The sequence below is a fragment of the Planococcus citri genome, chromosome 4, assembly GCF_950023065.1.
Source record: "Planococcus citri chromosome 4, ihPlaCitr1.1, whole genome shotgun sequence".
NCBI lineage: Eukaryota > Metazoa > Arthropoda > Insecta > Hemiptera > Pseudococcidae > Planococcus > Planococcus citri.
Genome location: NC_088680.1, coordinates 4,702,263 through 4,725,189, shown reverse-complemented (window position 1 = coordinate 4,725,189; position 22,927 = coordinate 4,702,263). Strand labels below are relative to the sequence as shown.

Here is a 22,927-nt window from a genome sequence, read left to right as displayed (position 1 = left end):
AAAAATCGAAAAACCCATTTAAGCACTTGAAATTTTGACAGGTGATAAATTTTTGCATGATCTTTCGATCTACCTTTGTAAAGCTTGAAAAAGTTCGTGCAAGTCCTATGTTAATACGCAAAATCTGCTATTTCAGCTGACCTGTCAATCAAAATGGCCGCCATTTTGTAAGTAAGGCCAACTTTTTTTTTGGCAAGTTTGCTTTAAAATGTTCCTTAGGATGTCCCCTTTAAGAAAAAAGTTGTCCCGGAGGATCGGCGGGCGGGGGGGGGGGGGTGCAATTACTCCTACTGTCATATGCCGGACTATTACGTATAATTTCGATTTTCGATTTCGAGTCTTTGAATCATTCCTGACTATGCAGTTAAGGATTGAAACGAGCTCGAAGGGTTCTGGTCATCTGGTCTGGTCATGAGATGAGTGGTGTGCTGGACTGCTGGTGTGACTGTGAATGAAAGAAAAATAAAAGTAATTCATCCTTTTCCATAGAAAATAGAATTCAGACCTGAAAAGTCAGAGAGGAGCAACTATGAATCTAATCAATAAGCCCGAATAAACTAAATGTTGAAAAAAAAACAACAGGAATAGGAATAGCTGAGCCATCTAGAGCTATCTAGTTTGAGTATTCTGAGTTTTGATCGAGTAGTTTTATGAATTTTTCACAAATTTTTGATTTAAAGATCGTTCACCAACTCACCAGCTCTAAAATCCAACATCTGTTTTGAATTTCGGCAGTATTTGGTTCCATGTTGAACTATAATTTGTTAAAAATAGTATAATTAAAAAAAAAATCAATTCAGTTTTTATCAAACTTTGATAAAAAGAAGAAGCAGATAAGAAAAGCTTGCAAGTTGTAACCTGAATGCACAGGTATCAACATTGGTGACGAATAGTCTGACAAAATTCTCACCCCAACAAAAAAGAGTCGATTTTGGTGAAAATTAGACATCTCCGAAATGCTCCTCTTTCTCGATGATTTTCACTTTTTTTCAATCATTCTCTAAAATTTAACCATTTTTTTCACATTATTAACATCCCTTACTAAAACTAATCCAATTACATCTAACTAATTCCAATTTAATCCCATATTTCGTTACAAAATGCATAAAAAACCAAATTCTCTCATCACACCATTGATAACCTTTAGTTAGACTCGTATTCGTCTAGATGTCGCTTTTCTCTATTTACTTCATTATCATTTTCGCTCATTATTTTGCTTTCATCGCTGATTTCTCAGTGTCTGTAACGTTAAATTTTCGTACGGAAACTGATTTGTGTTGTGAATTGTTTTACAACTTTTTATTATCCAACGTGCTTTGTAAATTTTTAATTAAACTCGGTGTAGCTTTCGCGAGTAGTTAACCGTATTCGCGATTCGAAAGTTTTTGAATTTCGTTCGGTTTCGTTCGGTATTACGAGTATTGGTGTTTCTATAATATACGTCGAGCAGAAGAGATATTCGTCTGATAAACTCGTACTTCCAAGGGTTCTATGTACATTTAATGGGTAAAATATTTGTAATTTATCGAAGGAGGGTGAATTAATTACTTGTTTTCAGGGTTTACGCTGGCTTATAGGGGTTGAAATTTAATATTTTTTCATGTCTCAACGTCTCTCGTTGTGTTAGTTTTTATGGTTCAAAATTATTATCGTATGTAAAATACCTAGTTTTAAGTTGAAAAATTGTAGTAGTTTTTAAGCTGGAATTTTTTTTACATCTGTAACTCCGGATCCCGCGAAAAGCTCCAGTATGGATCATCTATCGAGTGCCTTCTTCGTCGTGTATAAGGTAAGAAAAATTACTCGTTGGAGTACTCGAGATAATATTCTAAAACATGTGGATTACTCGATGTGTTTTATCATCGAACACATTACGTTACATGTATGACTAATTTTGATTATGTTTAAGGCTTTTGATATTCATATTTGGTATTCGAATCAGTTTAAAACCGAACCCTTTGCGATAATTCGGTTTCCAATTACTACTGCATTACTCACGAGCTTCGATTCCCGCCATTATCTCGATTCACCATTCATCATTCTTGGATCTGTTCACGATGGGCTCTTTTTTTAATCGTCTGTGGTCTTTTGGCTGAGCTGAAATGGATCTTTGATTCGAGACTGGTTCAATTTCTAATTCATCAAACATCCATAATGAAAGATTTGCTGCAGTCATCTGTAATCGAATCGAATCTTCGTCGTGTTCTCCTCCATCCATAGCAGAGGTTTCCTCAACAGCTGTCTATGCCAATTTGCAACACGATATTTCATCTCAAAGGCTACAAAATTGGTCCAATTATTCGATACTGTCGTATAAATTTTTCATTCGACGATTCGGCTAAGATTGTACGTACGTCTTCGTTGGAACGAATGTTAACATTGAACTTGAGCATAATAATTTATCGATTGTCTAGTTTCCAGCGGCGTGTAAAACTTAATGGAATATCGACCATTGGTGTAAATATTGAAAAGCTTATGGAATTATTATGTTTTTACGACACCAGTAGTAGTAGTAGCCCGCTGTTCGTCGATAAAATATTTTATATGTAATTTCATCAGCAGCTCGAGAGGCATAAACCTTATATATGGAAGAAGACGGTGATGCAGACTCGACGTGGTTTAAAAATTCCACTCGTATAGTTTTAAAGGGGCATTAAAATGCCATTAATTGAAACTATGTGTACTACAACGATACAAAATTGCAAATCAAATTCTTTTTGTAACGAAGACCAGACTAGACGATGATGAACTGACATTAGCAAAAGGCTGAAGTATCGTCTCTCTTTTTTTTTCTTTCTTTTATACGAAAGGATGAAGAAGAAAAACCCGCGAGTTTTTCTTCTTACGTACGAATATATACTGTAATTTCTATAGCTTCGTATTGTGAATTGATATCACGTCAGTTGCAATATGTGAAAATTGATTTGTCTGTACGTGTTTGTTCGTGTTGTTAGTGCTGGCTTTTTTCTTCTTCAATATTTTCTCGTACCTGTTACACGCCGCCAGCGACGATCGTTTATAATATTACGAACACAATCGTCCGAACAGACGATGAATTTTTCATGTCGATGATTTTTAACGTCTTTTTTTATACCAGCCTTTGGTCGAATTTCGGGTCAGATTTAAGGATATTGTGGTGGATTTCGAGGTCGGTTCGAGTGAGAGGGTTCGAATTTGATTTTATTTTTCAAGGTTCTAGAATTAAAGAGCGAATCTTTCGGTTTCGAATTGAAAAGGAGACGAGCTGATTTGGAAATTTATATATTTTTATTTCTGAAGTCGAATGATTTCCTTTTTCCCGCCAATTTTCATTCTATCCTTATCGATTTGTTCGAACCAGTGGATCGAAAAATTCCTGGAAAGGGTCAATTTTCGATACGGAAATTCGGCTCTGATATGGCAGTCTACGTGTTTTGTGACTTTTATTTTCGTTTTTTTACTTCGTTGATGAGATATCAAGTTCGAAAAAATATTTAGAAATTTGATTTTCAAAATCAAACAAACTTCAGAGAGTATTGGCAGTTGATTTGTGATCCAAGATGAGGCATCTTGATGGAAGTTTTGCTTCGATGAATGGTGAATGAAGAGAAGTGAGGGGGGGGGGGTGGTCGGTCACACTCTCAGTAATTTTCTGCTTAAATGAAACCAATAAATTTCAGCATTTGATCCTTCGTTCCTTTTCTGATATGAAAATGTCTAAACGTTGTTTACAAAATAATACATATTTTAGAATTAACCGAAACCTCGACGTGAAGATAATCAATGATCATCTTATCATCTTAATATTAATGTCATCTTGTGTTTCGATAATTCCTTTTGGGTTATCTATATACCAATAACTTTTAATTGGATGAAAATGACGATGTTATTAGTACAACGGTGTTAAATTTCCTATATTTTAACGAGCACTTTTAATTTATATCGACGTCTAAAATTTGCAATCGTACGAACAAGGTGTCTAGAAAATGGTGCATTTTTTCTTTTATAAGAAGGAATTCTAGCGAAATTCGTATTTTTTTGGTAAATATGATGACAGTGAGTGGAGTGGAACTGTTTTAAAATAACGAAGGATTTTTGAAACCGGTTCAGTGGTTCTCAACTGGATTGAATTATTTTTTTGAAATCTTATTCATGGGTCAGTACTCGAATTTTTCAGTTGATTATTCGATAATTTCAAATTGGACAATATTTTTTTCTTGGATGGTCCGAATTTTGCTCCAAAGAACGACAAATTCTTTCATTTGGGCGGATAAAGACCCCCCCCCTCTTCCGTCTCCTAAAATTTTCTGGTATTTGGAAAGGTTTTAGGATTTTTTTTAAAGGATTTTTTTTTCTGAAATTGTGATTTTTTCTTCGGAAGATCCTATTTTTGAATGTGTGTAAAATTTTTTGAAAAATCATTGAAAATTGAAGGAAAACTTATTTATTTTTCATAATACATAAATTGTGATATGGAATCATGAAAAGGGCGCGAAAAATGCTCGAAATTGAGTTCAAAAGCGTAACTGGGTAAGAAAATGAGAAATATGGCATTTACTTCAGATTTTGAAATTTACCATTAAAAGCTCTTGTTCATGGTCTGAAACTGTTCTGATGACATTTTCAGATCACTTACCTCAGCAACTTCTTCAAAAAGGTGAAATTGCAAGTTTTGTTGATAATTTCCACATTATTTTGGCACTTTTTGACAAAATTTTCTCATGTCCAAATTTTTTGAAATAGTTGAAAGAAATGAAAATGATTTTTAAAAAAAATCAAAATCTGAATTAATCAATGGAAAATCAAATTTTGTACAACATATCTAAAAATCAGCACCATAGACAAATTTGGAGGGGAGAAAAGAGGTATTTTCATGTTTTTTTGACCTTGAAAAACTTTCTGGCATACCCCCTACCCCTCCTACTTGACGTATAGGAGACTGAACCCTCAGTGAGTTGTTCTAAATTTGTTTTTTGCAGATTTAGTTTTTTAACCCCTCCCCGTCCCTTTCCGGCCATGAAACTGGATTTTCGCGCCTTTTTTAACGATATTCCTTTTGTGTCAATGGCTAGAGTCTCCCCCCCCCCTCGTTTCATCTCAAATTGGTCTAGAAGACTGAAATTTGTCTTGTATTATATTTAATGGGTGTTCTGGATGTGTTTTTTGGAGGGTTTTAACTTTTCAACCCCTCTTCATTTTTTTTCAGCCATGAAAATGCGAATTTTCGCGCCTTTTTCAACGATTTTCTTTTTGTTTCATCTCTGGAGTTGCCTCTCTTTCTCCTGATTGACCTTGAAGAACTCTGGAGTGATGAAAATGCACAAGATACAAAGATAGAAGATGAAATTGGAGAAACAGAAGACAGAATTTCAATTAAAGAGCTTCAAGAAGCTTTGAGAACAGCAAAAAATGCAAAAGCTCCAGGAGAAGATGGCATACCAACAGAATTGTACAAATATGCAAGTGGTGAATTTAAAAGAAGACTTCTGGAATTCCTAAATAGGATGTACCAAGAAGAAAGGGTACCTGAAGATTTCAAAACAGCAATTGTAATACCACTGTTCAAGAAAGGCGATATGTCAAACCTGAAAAACTACCGAGGAATAAGTCTACTCAACACCTGCTACAAGATATATGCGAAAATACTGGCAAAACGACTGGCAGAGCATGCAGAAGAAAAGCTGTCAGAAAGTCAAAATGGATTTAGAAAAGGAAGATCATGCACTGATGCAAGTTATACAGTAAAACTACTGATGGAAAAACGGATCGAATACAACCTAGAAACACACATGTGCTTTATAGACCTGGAAAAAGCATATGATAGGGTTAATAGAAAAAAACTGTTTGAAGTCCTAAAAGATGAAGAGATAACATATAAAATGCGAAAGGTGATAAACAGCATATATAAGAACACTAGAATAAGAGTACGAATTGGAAATAAACTCTCAGAACAAGCAAAAATAAACAGAGGAGTTCGCCAGGGATGCCCACTGTCTTGTGTTTTATTCAACATGTACATGGATCACATGGTAAAAGAATGGCAGAAAATGAAGCCAAAAGGAATCAAGACAGACAGAAGACAAGAAATATCAACAGTATTATTCGCAGATGATCAAGCAGTACTAGCCGAAACAGAAGATGACCTACAGAGATCAATGTATAATTTAACAAAGACATCAGAAAAGTATGATATGAGAATATCTTCAGAGAAAACAAAAACAATGGCCTTCAAAGGAAAGGAGCCAGTAAGAAGCAAGATTGTAATAAATGGAAAAATCATTGAACAGGTCAAGAATTTCAAATACCTGGGAAACACGATATCATACCAGGGAGAAGTAGATGTTGGTGGAAAAATTGCAAAGTTCCTGAGAGTCACAGGACTGATAAATAGGACCCTGAGAAGCAGTAAGGTGCGAAAAGAAACAAGATTGAAGGTGTACAATACCCTAGCAATACCAATGATGACGTATGGAAGCGAGGTATGGGCACTGAAGAAATCTGATAAAAGAAGAATAACGGCAGCAGAGATGAAGTTCATGAGGAGAACGGTAGGGGTGACTCTCAGAGACAGAGTCCCATCCGAGAAAATAACAGCAGATCTCGGAGTGAAGCCAGTCATGAAGAAGATAAAACAGTATAGGAAAGATTGGAGAAATCATGTCAAAAGGATGGAGGAAACAAGATCACCAAAACAGGCCCTCCAATATACACCAACGGGGAAGAGAAGCAGAGGGAGACCAAGGAGGAAACTCACGGATACCTCAGGCTCATCCTCAACAGGTTCCACACCGCAGCAGACAGGCCAATAGGCCTACCGCTTATAAGGAAACGACGACGACGACGACTTTTCAACCCCTCCCCACCCCTTTCCATCTACAGAACAGTGGATTTTCTCCCCTTGCTTGATGGGTTTCCATTTTGTGTCATCGCTGAAGCTACTCCGAATTGACTTTGGAAGCTGAAATTGGGCATGTGCATCCGGAGGGTGTTCCAATGACGGTTTTGAGTTTTCATCCCCTCCTCACCCCTCTCTAACTACAAAAGTGTGAACTTTCCCGCCTTTTTTTAACGGATTTTCAATTTTGTGTCAATGCCTTACCTTCCTCTTTCTTTCCCCAAATTGACCCAGAATGCTGTTTTTTGGAAGTTTTGATTTTCCAAACCCTCCTCACCCCTTTACAGCCCCCAAAAAAGTGGATTTCGCGGTTCTAGAGACAGGGTTTCAATTTTGAATAATCGTTGGAGCCTCCTAATTGACCTAGGAAGTGGAAATTTGACGTTTGATCGTTGAGTTCAAATATTTGCTTAGCTTTTTAATCTGGCCCTTTTAACCCTTACCAAAGACACCCCAATTCGGTCTTGATAAAAAAAAAAAATGATAGTACCGTGTAACATATCGTTTGTTTGGGTTTTTAGGGCGCCCAGATCAAATACCTTCTCGGATTTTTGATCTGACTTTTCAAACCCTGCCAAAGACACCCCAATTTGGTACCGGAATTTCCAAAAAAAATGGTAATGCCTTGTAATATATATCGTTTGTTTGGGTTTTTGGATCGTTGAGTTCAAATATCTACTTAATTTTCGGATCTGACCCTTTCAACCCCTACCATGGACACCCCAGTTTGGTCGTGATGATGATTAAAAAAAAGAAAAAAGATTATTCCGTGTAATGTTTCGTTTGTTTGGGTTTCTAGGGTGCCAAGTTCGAATATCTATTCAATTGTTTGATCTGGTCTTTCCAACCCTGCCAAAGACACCCCAATTGGGTACCGGAAATCCCAAAACAATGATAATGCCTTCTAATATATCGTTTGTTTGGGTTATCGGATCGTTGAGTTCAAATATCTACTCAATTTTTGGATCTGACCTTCCCAACCCCTACCATAGACACCCCAGTTTGGTCCTGATGATGATAAAAAAAGAAACAAAAAAAAATAATGCCGTGTAACATATCGTTTGTTTGGGTTTTTAGGGTACCAAGTTCAAATATCTACTTAATTTTCGGATCTGACCATTCCAACCCCTACCATAGACACCCCAGTTTGGTCCTGATAATGATAAAAAAAAGAAAAAAGATAATTCCGTGTAATATATCGTTTGTTTGGGTTTCTACGGTGCCAAGTTCGAATATCAGCTCAATTTTTTGATCTGGCCTCTCCAACCCCTACCAAAAACACCCCAACCTCAATTCGGCTCTGAAAATGAAAAAAATGTCGTGTAATATACCGTTTGTTTGGGTTTTTGGGTCATTGAGTTCAAATATCTACTCAATTTTTTGATCGGACTTTTCCAACCCCTACCAAAGACACCACAACCCCAATTTGGCACTGAAAATGAAAAAATAAAAAAAATGTCATATAACATAATATCGTCTGTTTGGGTTTCTAGGGTGCCAAATCCGAATATCAGCTCAATTTTTTGATCTGACTTTTCCAACCCCTACCAAAGACACCCGGCCCTATTCGGCCCTGAAAATCAAAAAAAAAAAAAAAAGACAAATGTCGTGTAACATATCGTTTGTTTGGGTTTTTAGGGTGGCAAGTCCGAATATCAACTTGATTTTTTGATCTGTCCTTCTCAGCTGTTACCTAATACATCCTCATCTAGTCCAAAAATAAAAATTAGAAAAATGAAACTGTAGTAAAAAAAATAATTATAAAATCTTTGAAAATTTTTATTGCGACCTATCAAAATATGTTAAAATTTCGCGAGAAAAACGAAAATGCCAATGATTTTTATTTGTGAGCGCTTAACAAAAATTTCAAGTCCAAAATTTGACAAATTTTTAAAAAAATTTCAAAAAAAACAGCTTTTGCAACCTATCAATGTAGATTTAAATTAAAACGAAAATAGCAATGATTTCTGTTTTCGAGCAATTCCAACAAAATTTGATTCATCAGTTTTCTTGACATTTTTTGCGTAAAACAAGAATATTTTCCTAGTACATTTTTTTGACCAATTTCATAAAAATCCAATTCCAAAAAAAGTTTGAAAAATCGATGTGCAACCTATACCCTGACAAAAATATCTGCGAATTTATTTCTCGAGCTCGTCTCAACGATATTTCACAAACCGACTAAAGTATCCTTCACCTATAAAAAAAAACGATCAGGGACGTCGCAGGACGGTCGAACGAGGACTTATCAAACACACTGTACTAGAATTATTGTGAATTTACTCGAACGACGTGAACTTTACCCCACATATGGTTGCTTCTTTACCATTCAATCTTGGCGTATAGGAACGAGAATTTCCAATTTTCTCGCCAGAATGACACGTTTGCCTTTGCACGTAGGTAGGTTAGGTATATCGTATATACGATGAAAATCAAACCATCACATCGCATCGCATCGTCATCTTTATAGTTATCAGTTTTGTTCGAAACGAGCAACGTTTTATAAGATTGAAATGGCGAGGAAATAATACGTTGCCGCGAAACTGGGTACGAATTTAAATACCCGAGTATACAATACATGCACTCGATGCAGGATTCGCGATATACTATATGTATATACCATAGCATACAGTAAGTGTATGTAAACGAGCCGTAGATAATGTGATTTCGAAGCGGAAAAATTTCCGCCGCTAGATTGTTTGTGAGACTTGTGTGTGCGTGTATGCGAATTGCGAATGTGAAAATTCTTCTTCTTCTCAGCTCGTGTGTGCGTCTTCTCTTCACATTTATATCGCCTAGACAGAGACAGAGACAGAGACACGCAGAAAGCAGTAAGTGAGAGAAACTGCGACACAGTGGTGGAGATGGAGAAACACAGTGAACATTGAGAACATACCGTAATGCTGCGAAAAGGTCAAGAGGTGTGTCACATTTTGTACGCTACCGCGTTTCGTTTATATTTATTACATTTTCCCCTCACAGTGTACCGTACCCCCCTTTACACACTTTCGCAGTGTATTTTTTTTCGCAAAAAAAAAAAACAACAATATCGCCGCGCCCGAAGTGACTTTTTATTACATAATTTATATAATTATGCAAATTTCAGCCAACTTATCGATTTTTGCAACTTTGGATGGTAATTTATTAAGCGCCAGCGAGCGCCGAGCGGGCCTTTTTGAATACTCAATTGAGTCATCGTTTATGTGTGTATATGGGTATTCGTGGTTCCTTTGAAATACCAACCGTGTTTCTACTGGTTTTTAGCGAGATAGGGGGGACAGGGGTAGAGAGCAGGGAAGGTAAAATAAGACTGATTATAGTGATGATACCTTTGAGTTGTACTATAATAGTATGAAAATAATACTATCACGTTGTATATCGCTATCAAAACTGCTGAAAATGACGAAACGATTCGAGAACGATGTTGGATTTATTGCCCATGGGCGCCTAAATTATCGATTCTTGAAATTTAACCGATATTTACAGGGGTGTCTAGGTCGGGCTTTTTAATTTTTATTTAAAGTATTTGAAAAACAAAGCTTCATATTAGAAAGAACTACCTAACCAGACTTGCATTTTTTTCTAATCATCCTTAAGAATTTTTTGTAACCATGGAGGCGCAAGGCGGGAGAAAGGTGAGCTAATCACCCATGCTGCCCCAAAGTATCCCTATTTATGTACAAAAAAAACGTTTTTCCCTTCCAAAAATGTCTACCCTCTCCATTATTTTTGGACTTCGAGTCGTTGCAAAGGTCTGATTTGAGATGCTAAATTCAATTGCGTTATTGGTATGATTATATGTAACAGCAATCCCTCCCCAAACTGTCCTAACAGTTCATAAATTTTAGTAAAGCTACGTTTTTTCAACTTACTAGAGGAAGTTTTTTCGAATTCTTAGCAAAAACGGAGCTTCTTGGCGAAAAAACGATCCTACAAACTGAAGTTGTAGAGTATGAAGTTCAGAATCATTTTTTCAAGTGTTATGAAATTTTCACTAAAAAGGGAACTATCCCAACCGGCACCAAAGTTTTAAAGCTGACGAAGAAGACTCAATAGACGATCCAAAAGTACATCTTCTGTCAAAATTTCAGATGCTATAATTCATTTTTTTGGTTTTTAGCAATTTTTGAAAATTCAAATTTAAGCCAAAAATGGGAAAAATTCATCACCAATCAATTCGGGAGGTCGAAATCAGGATACAAACCAAATTTCAGCTTTTCAAGTCAACTTGACGAAACCTTGATTTTTTTTCCTGTGTTGGCTCAAATTTAAATTTTCAAAAATTCGTCAAAAATCGAAAAATTCTTTTCAGCGGTGGAAAATTTTGATTGTGGTGTATTTTGGCGGGCTGCGTCGATTCCTCTTTGTAACTTTGAAAAATTTATTTGTTGGAAATTTTTGAACCAGACAAAACTGAATAAAAAAAACATGGAAAAATACAACGCCAGTCAACATTTTATGAGCTAAAGATTTGAATTCTGAGCTGGTAACATTTTGTTAGACTTTCAAACTTGGAAAACATTGAGAATATTATGTTCAACTTTTAGAAGCTAACAAGGAAAAGAATGACTACCATACATTCTTTAAAAAATGACTCATTTCTCATTTTTTGGATATTTGGGCCAGGGCCTTTCTGACATTTCCATGCTATAATTTTTGAAAACATGAAAAAAATCAATTTTTTGAAAATTTTTGGAATAAATTTGATCAATGACTTTTGAAGACGTAAAAAAACTTGGACTTTCTGACATTACGTGAGACTTGAGGAAAAAATCAATGAAATCATATCTATTAAACATTCAAAAATAACTTTCTGATGGTTTGTTAGATTTTTTAAAATTTGTAATTCTGAACATTGAGTTTACTGAGCAAAAACCATTATTCATAATTTAAAACTTTCCTTAGAGACGAGGAGATTTTACATCCATTTTTCATCAGTCGATGTCAAATAAAAAAACCTTGCATTTTGCTAAAATTGTCCAAAAATTGTCCAAGTTTTACTTTTTTCCAAATGTTGTCCAGAAGTCTTGTTTTTTGTTAAAAGTTTCAGTTTTTCATCAATTGAAAATTCTTGTTTTTTGGCCAAAAATTACCCAAAAGTGTCAATTTTTTACATAAAAAAGTCTCACTTGACCAAAAAAAAATGGTAAAAAATGCAATTTCTTTGTTTGGTAATTTCCGAAAATTGCCGATTCTTGTTGAAATTGTCGCCGAGCCGTCAACAACTACTCTGATTTTTTATTATGCCTAGTAAAGATGAAATTCACGAAATTGCCAAAAAGAAGAAGGCTGAAATGATGACTGAGCTCAAGGATGTCCTAGCTGGAGGTTTTTGTAAACCCAAGAAAGCTGTTAAAATTTCTAGTTCCATCAAAAAAGACAAGCCAATCATTATCAAAAATAAATTTAGTACAATACAAGTTGCTGACATTCCAGACAATAACCCTAATCCAGTTGTAATTGAAGAAGTTGAAGAGAAAATTCCGCCAATGGCGCCAATATTTCTTACTGAATACTCTGATTATATTCATGAGTTGACTGTGATTAAGCGTATTGTTGTTAATGACTTCAAGATAAAACTGCTGAACAAGCAAATTCAAATCTGCCTCACCAACATAGACGACTTCCACAATTTAAAGCGACAGTATGATCAGCTTTGTAAGAAATTATTATAATTATGTTCAGAAATTCTCAAGAAAACAAATTAGCAGTTGTAATAAAAGGACTGCCAACTACAATAGATGAAGCTGCTATTAAATCAGAGCAGGAGCTCCTTCAAATACTAACCATCATGGTTACCAGATTACGTAAAAATGGAAATGTGATTCCTATATGTGATGTTACAGTACCAAATTCTGCTGATGGCCATAAAATCTATAACGTATAGTATCTCTGTTTCATAAAATAAAATTTCTAAAATGTTCTCATTTTTTAACAAAATTGCGAAAAATTTTCACTTTTTTCAAAAGTTATCCAAACTTTGCCTTTTTTGTCAGAAATCTTTAAAAATGTATCACTTTTTTACCTTAATTCTCAAAAGGTCATCTTTTTTTGCTGAAGTTGTCAAAGTCTTGTTTTTTTGTGAAACCTTGTAAAAAATTCTCGCTTTTGGACAAAATTGTTTTCTTTGTAAAAAATTTCAAAAATTTCACTGTTTTCAAAAATTGTTTATAAGTACATTATTATTTTTCCAGAATTTGCCAAAATTTTCAGTTTTGTTATATTCTGGCAAAAATTGGCGTTTTTGTCCAAAATGCCAAAAACTCTCACTCTGTTGCCAAAAACTGCCAAAAAGTTTCGCTTTTTATATCAAAAAATTTCAAAATACTCGTCGTTCAACTTTTAAGATGAAAAACCAGAACATTTTGTTTGCAATGGTTCATTTTTTTTGTGTATAATTTTTCCTGCATTAAAATATTAGCTCGCGTTTTGTCAGTTTTTGAGTTGTTAAATTCGTGTATTTTTGGAAAAATTGAGTACGAGCCCTGTCGATATTATTCAACATGTAAAGTCGATTGGAAGTGGTTTCCAGCCGTACTGGAGCCTCCAGCCACACATAAACTTCAGCACGTATAAATGTGGTTGATGCTTGTTAATGACCTATCTGATGGATTGCACTCAATTTTTTTCAAAATCAGCTTCTATACCTGTTCTTAAACATAAGTTTCTCCAGCGATTTAATGATTGAAAATTTGAAAAATGTACGATTTTGAACCAGCAGACACCAATTTTGGAAAATTTGCATGTACTGATCTTATGACATTTTTTTGATATCTGGAATTCCCAATATTGTCCAAAAATCCCAAAATAGCCCGAATCGGCGAAGAAATAGGAAGAACAATTCTATTCATATTTAAATAATTACAACCATGTTTACAAAGGCCCATATTTTCACTGAATGGAGAAAATAATCTCTCTTTTTAAAAAATCTGGGAAGAAATCTGGAAATGTTTGATTTTGCTGCTCGAACTATGGGAATTTTTTTTTTCTTCACTTGGCCATATCTTCATTTAACATAAATGAGAAAAGGAGTTGTTTTTGGGCCCAAATTTTTTTCAAAAAAATTCCCTCAAGTTTCAAAATTCAGAGATTGGACTGCTGGAACTCCGGGATATTTCTTACTGTGATCGTCTACCATCGTGGTTTTTAAGAGCTTTTCTCGACATAGTGAAAAACATACATTTTAGGGTCCGAATTTTTTCAATTTTTCTTTTTAATTTCGAAATGAGAGATTTAGCTGCTACAATCTTCTTTCTCAGTTAAATTCCAAGTTTACGTGTTTTTAGCGAGTTGCTTTCAGAATGAGTGAAAAAAAAAATGTTTTTTTGGTCCAAATTTTATCAAGAAAATTTCTTGAAATTTCGAAATTTTGAGTATTGAGCAGCTGCATTTTCGGTAATTTTTCAATTTTCTTCCTATGTCGTATTCCAACTGTTCAAAAAATTTTCTAAAATTTCAAATTTCAGCCTGTCCAATCGATTTTTTTTAATTTTTGTAATTTTTGAGCTATTTTAGCTGCTATAAAATCATTGAAACTTCAAAAAGCATGAGATAGTTAAATGAAAATTTTGCAGGTCATTGCATCGAATTTTTTTCAAATTCAAAAAAGTGGTCCATATATCACAAAAATGTCTTCACTCTAGATTTCAATGAACTGTATAAACTTTGGTTACAGGCGGTGTGAAATTTTTTTTGACAATTTTCTCGTTCTTTTGAATAAAAAATGAAATGGGTAGAGAGGGGCAGTCGGGCGGGGAGAAAAGTGTGAATCTTGAAATCTTATGTAAGTATAGCTACTTTCATGGAGAAAAATATCAAAAAAATATTGCATGTATTGGAATACCTATTTTAAAAATCTGGGGACACCTTGAAGACGTGTTTTCTTGAGGGGAGGGGGGAGGGGGTCAAATGGATTGAAATTTCATTTTGTGAGTACGAAAAAAGCAAAAAAAGCACAAATTTAGCTTTCTAGATTTTAGTGCATACACCCTGGTCACGTAATTAAAAAGAAGGAGATGCTAAACCCAAATTTTGACTCATTTTTTCAAACTGAACCCTTTAATGTCTGGAAGAATCGATTCATTGAAATCTTTTCAGATACCACCCCCCCCCCTTCCGTAAAATTTAAACCACTGAGAAATGCATTAAAATATCAGATCAATAAAAAAATATACATAAAGGCAATTTTGCATTGAGCATTTTTTGAAAACATATCGAGATATCCTCCACCACAGAATCCAAGTGCTGCCAAACGTCATAAAAACTTTCAGATGGCTGTTCGGTTAAAAGAGAAATTGAACGTACCGAAAAACGTAGAATGAAAAAATCGTCTCTTTTTTTTTGGTTTAACTGCCTTCGAAAGTTGGAACATCCCATTATCCTAAATATCGTCGGATAAATAAATGTTCACACCCACACGCTGAAAAACGCCCATCGTAAGCAATCTACGAGTAACATCATTGAAATCGCTTTGTTAGCTTTTCCGGTGGAAATTTAAAAGCACATGGTTGAGGCTTATAGAGTTGTAAAGATATAGCATATATTTGTACGTAGGACGATTTTTTTTCTCGAAATATTCGCCCCATTTAACAATTGACTGATTTCTTGATCAATTTTTGTACTCGAGACTTTTGCAGCGAGTATTCGTTATACGCGGGTTTAAAGATGAGCTTTCGAGGTACCAAAAAAGAAAAAAAAAACACCGTAGATTTTTAGTCAAATGCCTCGAAATCGTCTCGGAATTTCTCAAGAAAAAGCGTGGTTTTTAAAAGAGCCAGGGAAACGATGTAATCTTCGCGTTCTCTACTTTTAATTTCAACGCTTCGTAGAATTTTGGAGTAAATTTGATGGTGTATTTTTAACATTTCTGTTGTATGCGTTTTTGTTGAAAAATGACGAATGTTCTTGACATTGTACTCGTATTATGTAGTTGTGCTGGTGTAGTAGTCGATTTGATACGGTTCGATGGTTTCATATTGCCTCGGAAAAAATTCTACTGTTGTTTTGGTTTTTCGTTTACCCCACCCCACTCCACGCCACGTACTGCCTTTGAAACTAAACAGATGGTCTTTTTTGAGGTATTACATATTATTATGAAAGTATACACGAGTTTGGTTCGCGGATCGCAGCTAAATATCTCTGTAGAATGTTTTGTGTAATGTGTACACGATGTTTAAATCAAATTCGCAGGTCTGGATGTGGGCGCTGCCGCCGTTTTCGAGCTGTCATGTCAGTTAGCAAGTATCACAGCGAATGGCAAAACTTGCCAACAGTGATTGTGTTTATGTATTAAATGTTTTTTTAATTTTTCCCTCGCCCGATATCTGACGTGAATTTGATATTTGTTTGGTCGGTCATCGATTTTTATTGCCAGACTTTCTGAAACCGAGTGAGAGAATATAGTGATGGAATTTTGTTCCTGAGGTGCTTCAGATGGTGTAAAAATTGGTGGAAAATATTCATACCTCGAATCATAGCAAGTCTAATGAACTTTAATATTGCTCGTGTGTAAATTTATGAGACAGTTTAAATGTACCAGTAATATCTCGAAAAAGTTACACATATTTTGTCATTCATTTATGAACATTTATGATGTAGCTTGTTAGGATGTTCATCAACAACAGCGCCAGTATTTATGTATTTTATACCGCAAAATATTTTTTTTTTAAACTTCATTTGCCACAATTCCAATTTTTCATCATACTCTCTCTTGAGAGTCCACCCTTGTGTGAAAAAACAAGTGTTCAGCTTCCCCTATGGGTCCAACGAAAAAAATGTTCGAACAAAAGTCATTCCTTAACACCTTCTCTATAATTTGTCTTCTTATTAAAATCTGATTTGAAACAACTCTTGCCCCCCCACCCAAAAAAAAAATCTGGAAAAATTTAACTGAAAAATTATATGAGTGGTTCTTTCTCAGTTTTTCTAAAAAAAAAAGTCTATAATGGAGCAAAATTTATTTGAATAAAATGAGTAAGAAGTTGAATTTTCCTTTCAAAAGAATCGAATGTCGATTATTTCTCAACTCCGTCAGTTCTAGGTGACCTTCCTCCCCCCTCCCCATTATTCTCACTTAAATTGATTCGTCTTCGCTAAAAAAAAATTAATAATAAAAAGAAAGAGATTTTTCGAACTCAAGACTTGAAAATTCCTGTGAGGTGAACATCAGAAAATGGTTCTGTCCTAATGGGGATTCATTTGAGAGAATATAGTGTGACCTTGAACTTTTGAAAACGTTCGTTAATCTTTGATTTATGGATATTATTCGAATTTTAGGACTTTCAATCCTCTTTTCCTTCTCCTCTCTGGACTCAACATGGATCCCTGCATTATGTACTTTGTAGTAATTTCACTACTAATGTATTAATTTATTAATGAACAAATTTTTGTTTCTTTGTTTCAGGTGAGTAATGAATTTCAAACTAGATTTTCAAGAATGAGAGAAACTCAAAAAGTATGTACCTTTTATATAATTATGTACATTTTGTAGGCCTATATCATTTATGAAAATGGAACTGCAAAAAAAACTTCTGACTCCCCCTCCCCTCCTTCCTTTCTAAAAATATGAATACCTACCAATTTTTTTGAACCCACAATACTGATGTTAATACATCTATATCTAGCTGCAAATTGTGTTTTTTTTTATCTTTTCAAGGGCTTCCAAAATATTGAAAATCAATCAAAAATTGAAAAAAACTGATAATTTGAGCTCTTTAACTTATAATTTAAGAAAGCTTTCGAGTTTAAAAAAACTCAATTCGTCTTCCAAGCCATTTAATCTAAGTTGTAATTTTTTGGTTCAGACAATTGAGAAAAAAGGAGGGGGAAATGAAAATTCTGTATCAAGAAGAGAATAAATCAAAGCCGAAATTTGATTTCAAAAATAGACAAACAGGAGGGATTTTTTTGGCAATTTGGGCAAAAAATTAGATTTTTTTTTATAATTTTGTCCAAAAAACAGAACTTTAAGCGTGAAGGTGTTTTCAAAAATGTATCAATTTGAGACGAGGAAGGAGAATCGAATTAAAATTTATTCAAGAAAACATTTTTCGGGACAAAATTTTTCAAGTTGAAATTTTTTTGTGTTTTAAGACAGTTGAAAAAAAGGGGGAAACCGAAATTTGATTTAATAAATGGAAAAAACAGAAAATTTTAGGACTTTTGACAAACAGGAAAGATTTTTTGCAATTTGGGCAAAAAATCAGACTTTTTTAAAAAATTTTGTCCAAAAAAAAAGAAATTTTAGCGTGAAGGTTTTTTCAAAAATGTATCAATTTGAGACGATGAAAGGAAATCGAATTGGAATTTATTCGAGTAAAAATTTTTCAAGTGGAAATTTTTTCATGTTTTAACACAGTCGAGAGAAAAAGAAAAAAAATGAAAATTCGGTAACAAGAAGAGAGTAAATCAAAACCAAAGTTTGATTTTAAAAATGGAAAACACACAAATGTTTAGCATTTTTCAAAAACAGGAAGGATTTTTTTGCAATTTGGGCAAAAAATCTGACCTTTTTTTACAATTTTGTCCAAAAAAACAGAAGAAGTTTTAGCGTGAAGTTTTTTTCAAAAATGTATCAATTTGAAACGAGGAGAGGAAATCGAATGAGAATTTATTTGAGTAAAAATTTGTCTAGTGGAAATTATTTCATGTTTTAAGACAGTTGGAAAAAAATTTAAAAAAAATGAAAATTTTGTAACAGAAATGAAATAAATCAAAACCAAAGTTTGATTTGAAAAGTGGAAAACCAAAAATTTTTAGCATTTTTGAAAAACAGAAAGTTTTTTTTGCAATTTGGGCAAAAAAACAGAATTTTTAGCGTGAAGTTTTTTCAAAAATGTATCAATTTAAGACGAAGAAAGGAAATCGAATTAAAATTTGTTCGAATAAAAATTTTTCAACTGGAAATTTTTTCATGTTTCAAGACAGCTGAAAAAAGGAGGAAAAATTTAAAATTCTGTAACAAGAAGAGAGTAAACCAAAACCAAAGTTAAAAAAAAAAAAATGGAAAAAACAAAAAATTTTAGCGTTTTTGACAAACAGGAAGGGTGAATAATCAAGTAATTAAAGGAAGGGTATTTTTGGCAATTTGGGCAACAAATCAGAATTTTTTTACAATGTGGTCCAAAAAAACAGAAAAAGTTTTTGCGTGAAGGTTTTTTCAAACATGTATTCATTTAAGACGAGGAAAGAAAATCGAATTAAAATTTATTCGAGTAAAAATTTTTCAAGTGGAAATTTTTTCATGTTTTAAGACAGTTGAAAAAAAAAAGAAAAAAAAAATGAAAACTCTGTAACAAAAATAGAATAAATCAAAACCAAAGTTTGATTTGAAAAATGGAAAACCAAAAATTTTAAGCATTTTTCAAAAACAGGAAAGGTATTTTTGGCAATTTTGGGCAAAAAATCAGACCTTTTTTTACAATTTGGTCCAAAAAACCAGAAGAACTTTTAGCGTGAAGTTTTTTTTAAAAATGTATCAATTTGAGACGAGGAAAGGAAATCGAATTGGAATTTATTCGAGTAAAAATTTGTCAAGTGGAAATTTTTTCATGTTTTAAGACAATTGAAAAAAATAAATAAATAAAAAAAAATGAAAATTTTGTAACAGAAATGGAATATCTAAATTAAAACCAAAGTTTGATTTGAAAAGTGGAAAATCAAAAATTTTCAGCATTTTTGAAAAACAGGAAGGTTTTTTTTGCAATTTGGGCAACAAAAAACAGAATTTTTTGCGTGAAGTTTTTTCAAATGTATCAATTCGAAGGAGGAAAAGGAATCGAGTTGGAATTTTTCAAATTTCAAATTTTTTCATCGTTTTAAGAAAGTTGGCAAAAATAAAACAAAATCGAAAATTTTGAAACACGTAAAAAGAATGAATAGAAATCTAAATTTGCTTTTAAAAATGGAAAAACAGAAAATTTTTGAATTTTTGAAAAACAGGACCTGGATTTTTTTGCAATTTTGGCAAGAAATCAGACTGTTTCTTTGCAATTTTGGCCAAAATTCAATACTTACAGAAGAAGTTCATTTTAAAATACCTACTTTAATTTGAGAGAACAAAATGGGAGGGGGGGGTCGGATTAAAATTCATTCATGTCAACAATTTCTCAGATCAAAGTTTTCATGTTCCAAGAGAATAGAAACAAATTCTTTAAGAAATTCTGAAAGAAGAAGAGAGAATAAAATATATAATTTTAGATGATTTCGATTGGGGGGGGGGGGTGTTTTTAATTACTAGATTATTACACCCTTCGTGAGGATGTTTGTATAGACTTTGCTAGGTTACGTTTCTTGATTAAAGTGATGAATTTATCTATTTCGGAAAGGTTGTCTGGAGTGATAAACATTTTTGAAAATTTCAGTAAAAAAAAAAGGACTACCCATTTTGTATAATTTTGACCAAAAAAATAGGACTTTTTTCGCAATTTCGATTAAAAAAAATAGGATTGTTCGACAATTTGGCAAGAATAGGGCCTTTTTAGAATTTTGGCGAAAACGCAGGAGGCAGGACTTCTAGCAAGAAGTGTTTCAAACTCCTTAACCTGAGAAGACTGGAGAAAACCTGGTTAAAATTTATTCAAGTCGAAAATTTCTCAGCACAGAATATTTTTACGTTCGAGGAGAATTGAAAAAAATAGAAAAAGAAATCACAAAGGTCTGAAAAGCTTCGAAAATTAACAATATTTTTTCCCCTTCTGCCTTAACAATGTGTTTTACTCAATTTTTTGATTTTACATTCAACTCCAGCTGCAGCCTCAAATTTACTCTTTGAAAATGGCTGATAAAATTCATAATTTGGTGATTAGATAACCTCTTTTAGCTCTCCTCTCCTCAAGCAACCTTTCATTGTGTTTTTCTGGGTCTGATTGAGCTCATCTGATGCCATTTTTTCGCTAGAAAGTGGTAAAATTGAACAAAGGTGTTCGGATATTGGTTTGGAATGGAGGTAAAAATCATAGGAGGGATGTGAGAGGAAGGAGAAAATGGCCGATATGTTACCTTTCCAAAAAGAAGTTTACTTTTTGGTGAGAGCAATCCACCCCTTCCCCTCTCAAATAAAGAAAATAGGAACTAGATAGGTACCTCCATAATTTAAAACCATGTATAAAACCTTAATCTATAATTAGAAATCCAAACAATAAAATTCCTAAAACAAAAATTCGCCTCTTTCTCGATACAATTTTTTCCTAGTGAAAACATATTCTACAGTTGAAAGTTTATTTATACATACGCCAAGCAGAATACTACCTAAGTACATCATCCCTTATTTTTTCAACGGCTTGTTTACTCGACGATTCTCTGAAACCTTTGCTCTTATACTCTGGTTGCGATCAATGCGTCCGCGTGTGTAATTATCCCCGATATATATATTATATACGATGAATTTTTCTTTCTCCCTTTTTTTGGGGGGGGGGAGGGGGTTCTATATACGAACACAATATCCGAGTATATTTTTTATCGACCCAGCTCAGGGGTAGATCTGCAACCTTAGAGGGTCGAAGAGGAGGCACGGCGGCGCGGTCGTTCGCATCCGTTTTAGGATTTTCTCCTAATCCTTAATTCAATATGTAATTCACGTTCGCTCTCGATTGACTCAAAAAGGCTGAAATAGATTTCTCTTCTTCTTCGCAAAGTTGATCCGCGACAGAGACGTGCGACGGCATTTAATCCTTTGCTCGTCTACGCCTCTTATACTGTACTCGGAGTACCACGATACGATTCTTGCCAGTGTGTTTTTCAAACAATATGCTAAGATTATAATGGTATATCTGCGGCTTAGGTATATCCTTCATATTTTCTTCCAACAGGGATACAGGCTCGAAAAATTTCCTTCGTGTGGTAGTGCTAGGTATAGGTACGATGAATGATTCACATTCGAGTGAAAATCCAGGTTCGGTATTATAATAAGTTCCCATATGTCTGCCAGACTCATTAAAGTTGTCGTCTGTGAAACAACAGTTACTCGTAGGTATTTGACGCACATTATGACGCATACCCTGTTCACGTCTCTTTTCCCTCCGCGATTCTCTGTGAACCTTCGCGAGGTTTAATTCGGAAGAAAAGTCCACGACTTGGCGAATGAATAAGTACGTCAGGAAGTTTCGGAAATCGCGTTTTTAGGAATTTAAACAGTAGGGAGAGAAATAGAATTCATCAGAATTTTCTATTGGAAAAAAGTCTCAATTTTGAAACCGAACCAGAAATAATTTGAGATCCAGCTCATTCGAAAAATAAATTAATCGGAGTCCGAATACTTTCATTTTAGAAAATTCCATCACACAGGGTGCCCAGTAATTCAAAGAAATTGTCATTGAATTTCCCCAATTTTTCCAATTCTCGCGATTTTTCAAATACCAACATACACAAAACAGTGGAAGAAGCAAGTAGAAAGGATGGAAGGAGGGAGGGGGGGGGGTCAATTTTTTTTAAACGTCATCTGTAAAGGATTTCGTCTATCAACTTCAAATTTTTGTCAAGTTCTTATGAAGCTGAGACCAAGGGAAGGTGTTAAAGAAGAGCCTTATTTTGAAAGTTCGATTATTATCAACCCTTCCCCCCTCCCTTAATAGCTGAATTGTTCAGATCAAGAATTTCTTTAACTAGATGTCTCAAGTTCAAACGTTTTTAGAATAGGTATCAGGATCTTGAGATAAAGTGAATGCAATGGGCGTTAAATATACGGAGAATTTTGGACATTTTTTTCCTTTCAATGTGCTTTTTTGATTCAAAAACCAAAAAAATGCATAAAACGTGAACCACAGAGAATAATTTTACTTCACTGAACCCGTATTTATTGAGGAGACTTAAACGACTAAGATTTAAAAAAATTGGCGGTCATATTTTTCAAAATATCCCCCCCCCCCAAATCAAACATATCATATTCACAAAATCATAAAAACGAATTTCAAACATTTATAATTTTTGAAAATTTATTAGAAGGAGAACCAAAAACACACATTAGAACCTTAAAATTTGAAAAATTTGAAAAAAATTAAAGATTGAAGCGTGATATAATTTTTTGAAAGGTTTTCATTTTTGTTCAGAGTGCTTTCT

General features: G+C 34.0%; 2 protein-coding genes across 2 annotated transcripts in view; both read left to right on the top strand.

The window, feature by feature from the left end:
- Window positions 1–1,215: 1,215 nt before the first annotated feature.
- The window catches only part of Nca (neurocalcin homolog), a 392,453-nt gene continuing 370,741 nt past the window's right edge, over window positions 1,216–22,927 (top strand). The window contains exon 1 of the mRNA XM_065364140.1: window positions 1,216–1,506. The gene's annotated coding sequence lies outside the window, so the exon portion shown is untranslated. The remainder of the gene's footprint in view (window positions 1,507–22,927) is intronic.
- The window catches only part of LOC135845532 (neuronal calcium sensor 2), a 383,834-nt gene continuing 362,419 nt past the window's right edge, over window positions 1,513–22,927 (top strand). Inside the window, exon 1 of the mRNA XM_065364141.1 lies at window positions 1,513–1,789. The gene's annotated coding sequence lies outside the window, so the exon portion shown is untranslated. The remainder of the gene's footprint in view (window positions 1,790–22,927) is intronic.